Here is a 3,955-nt window from a genome sequence, read left to right as displayed (position 1 = left end):
GTGATAGAAATTACAAGAGAGTGAGGAAACCTTTTGAGAGTGAGAGAAGGAAGTAAAACAAAGAACGAGAAGTTTGTGTGTGCAGGGAAAAATATACGATTTCTAACCTTTGGTGACCTGGAAAAAGAAACCCCATCATGTCTTTAGCTGTAGAGGCTCAAGTCTTTCTGTTTCTGTCTCTGCTTCTGCGTTAACTGTAATCCATTTTCCTCTATTTTATTTGGTAGTGGCGTGATGTGTTCCCATGTCACGCAGGTTAAATAACAGACAGTCTGCACTGCTGTTTGTCCAAAACCTTGCCGTGAACCTTGAGTTGACCTCAAACACTCCATTACTTTGAGAGAGAAAGAGATGGAGAGAGAAGAGAAATGGCATCAAGGAAGGCAGAGAAACAGGCAAATAGAAAGACAAAATGAAACTAATATCCATCAGTTAAGTGTCCTTTTTTTCCCCATCTCCGGGTTGGAGAGCCTCGGCGCTCCAATTCATCTTCGTTCTCCTCACAGCGGTGTATTCAGGGAAGGTCAAAACCTGGAAAATAGGCTACACACCAGGCATTTTGTCACAAGACACCCTTCACCTGCCTCGCAACACCAAGGAGCCGCACACAACTGGGACACAGCGGAAGCCAAAAATACACCAGGTGGAGCGGAGCAGCAACACCGCATGCATTTACACCCCATTCGTTCTGCATTCACGCAGCATTTGTTGTCCTTTTGGAAGAGGCAAAAGACCGGGACGGGTTGACATTTTGTTGCTTTTTAAGTTTGGAGAATCATAATGAATTCTATCAATTACAGCAGCCGATTAACTCCCATTTTGATTGAGAGAAAGTTTATCTGAACACTTCCAGGACAGGCCGATTCATCACCATCCAATTTAGCCAATTAGCAAGAGGCACTACTGAGATTGTTGTGGGGGGAAACCGTTTTTAAAGGGGCACTGATAACAATCTCTTGACTTCACATAGTGTTGGGTAGTTTGACTCGATTGTTTATTCCGGAAAGTCAGTATTTTTTAATTAATGTAATGCAGGGGTGAATAGGAGTGAAAATACACTACAGTACTGTACTATAGCCGTTCTCTCTGCAATGACTTAAGCTGATCCACTGACCAAAACATGGCTCCATCTTGTTGTGTAGACCTGTTATTTTTGTTTTATTGTTATTTTTATTTAATGAAAGCACAGCTAACAGTGCTCCGCTAACACTTGGCATTTCCTCTCATTTCTTTTTCCCATATCTGATTTTGGAAAATAGATCTTCAAAGCAGAAGAGATTTAAAAACAAAAATGTAGGAGCTTTAGGTGGAAAGCAGACATTTGGCTTCTCCTGAGCAGAATTTGACTCATAAAAGAAAAACAAAACCGCTCATGACGATGTCGATGGATGCAGCAACGGGAGCGTCGGGTCAAATTTCCAGACGCACCCTGAGCCTTGAGCCCAGTGGGGGTGATACAGCAACGACACTAATGACAGCCTACATGGCATTTGGAGCAGGAAGGTGTGACATGCAAGCCTTCACACTTACTGTCTCACACACATTTACATACCCAGAAACACACTCGCACACTCCTCAGGGCCTGCCATTAATAACAGCTGACCTTTGCACGTTTAAGCTGTGAAATGATAGTAAAGCAGACCTGAGGATGGCATATAACACTTTCCTTCATGTCTCATCGCTTCATCCCTCCATCTCTTGCTCTCTCTCTCTCAATCTTTCTCTCTCTGTTTGAATCATCCATCTTTCCTTCCCTGTGGAGACACGATGGGTGTCTGTTTCTATTTTTGCATCATTATTAAAGCTCCGCTGTACAACAGAAGAAGCCAAGTAAAAGATATTAATGCTAAAACAATTACTTGATCGATTAATAAGTCGATCAGCAGAAAAATCTACACATTTCATTATGAAGTGTGCAAAAATTCATAGGTGGCAGTTTTATTTTACTTTAGCCTGTGCTCATGATGGAAGTGACTTGATAAAATCATCCATATATAATTAGACAATGTGCAAGAAGTTTTTTGTCCAAAGTCGACCAGCTCTTAACTTTGTCCCTTTCAATTAAATCCAAAGTGGTTTTTTTCCCTCTGGCATGAGTGTTAAAAGGACGCAGCTCAGCCAAACTCGGTTTACTTTTCTCTTTCTTCCTCAGTTAAAGTGAAAGCTTTATTTTGGACAAAGGACTGAATAGAACATAACAAATTGCCAAATTAGTTCCTCTCAGTTCAGTTTGAGCCATTTCTTTCACTTCCTTTTCCTTCCAGGGAGGTCGATGGACAGACATTTTTTTTCTGTCATTGCTCTCTCCTTCTCCCTCCATCTGCTTTTCAGATCGTTGTGGTCAGACAAACCAAACTTAAAACTGTAAGAGACGACCAGCTGCTATCTTTGTAAAGGTCATCATGGAATCCAAGGCAGCCCAGCTAAAACAACACACACACACACACACACACACGCACACGCACACGCACACACACACACTGAGTCCCTATGGATTCACCCACCCTCACTCCATTTCTAAGTTATTTTAATTCCTCCATTAATCCTTTGCCTTTTTCTTTCTCACGTTCTCTCCACCTCTCACTACCCCCCTCCCCCTCTTATCTCTCTCTCTTGTCAAGTGTTCATCCTGTCTGCCAAGCTCCTCTAGGTCTGTTTGGAAAGAAAAAAAACTGTTTCTAATTTGGTATCAATCTGAAAAGTCCCATTTTGTCATTACCGTGTGTGTGTGTGTGTGTGTGTGTGTGTGTGTGTGTGTGTGTGTGTGTGTGTGTGTGTGTGTGTGTGTGTGTGTGTGTGTGTGTGTGTGTGTGTGTGTGTGTGTGTGTGTGTGTGTGTGTGTGTGTGTGTGTGTGTGTGTGTGTGTGTGTGTGTGTGTGTGTGTGTGCGCGCGCGCGCGTGTGTGTCTCTGTCTCTTTCTCTTTTTATTCCCATGCCACACACACACATTCCCACCCCCAGCATCTCAACAGACAGAAATAGTTGTCCTGACATTTTGCTCCACATGGACATCAGTGTTTATGTGTCTCCTTCTGAAATGATCAGTGTCATTATATTTTGCTGTCATGATTATTAATGATTTATCAACAAATGTGTTAAATTGCATACAGAACATTTTAAGTTGACAAACTGTTGTCTTGATGTTACACTTAAAGCTGCATTACCACTAGCTCTGCAACTAACGACTATTTCACTGTCAAATAGTCTGTCAGTTATTTTCTTAATCGATCGAAAATGTCAAAAAATGTCAATCGTTGTTTCCCAAATCCCGAGATGACGTCTTCAAACGTCTTGTTTTGTCCACAACTCAAAGATGTTAGGTTTTATTGTCCCAGAGGAGAGAAGAAATTAGAACATATTCACATTTAAGAAGCTGGAGTCAGACATTTTTTATTTTATTCATTCAATTTAATTTAGAATAAATTATTCCTGTTGGCAACACAGATTTTTTTGTTAATATGTTTTTGTTCATAGTTTCAGTTGTTTTTCATAAATCGTCCATTATAAATGCCAATACCGATAGATCAGGAAAATGCCTAATATCGGCCCGCCGATATATAGGTCGGGCTCTAATAACATGTTTTTACATGCAGCAGACAGAACAGTAGTATCAGTAGTTTGGGGTTGTGTTATCACAAAACCCTCAGAACAAAAACCTGGCTCTTTAGCTGCGTAGTATTCACTTGCTCATTAGTTACTTGGTTGGAACGTGTTGAGGAGAGTGGGACTCACATTTCCCAGCTCTGACTGGGATTTGAACCGCAGCCCTCAGGGTCATATCCTCCTCGACTCCTCATGTTCTCTGCTGCTGCTGTCCATTTGTCCTCCATGGAGATAAACTGTTGTTTACACTGCAGGCCACATAGGAAGTCATCCGCGGCAAGAGGAAGTGTGTGTGTGTGTGCGTGTGTGTGTGTGTGTGTGTGTGTGTGTGTGTGTGTGTGTGTGTGTGTGT

The sequence above is a fragment of the Etheostoma cragini genome, chromosome 19, assembly GCF_013103735.1.
Source record: "Etheostoma cragini isolate CJK2018 chromosome 19, CSU_Ecrag_1.0, whole genome shotgun sequence".
In the NCBI taxonomy this organism is placed as follows: Eukaryota; Metazoa; Chordata; class Actinopteri; order Perciformes; family Percidae; genus Etheostoma; species Etheostoma cragini.
The sequence above is the reverse complement of the archived record's forward strand: the minus strand, read 5'-3'. Positions refer to the sequence as shown.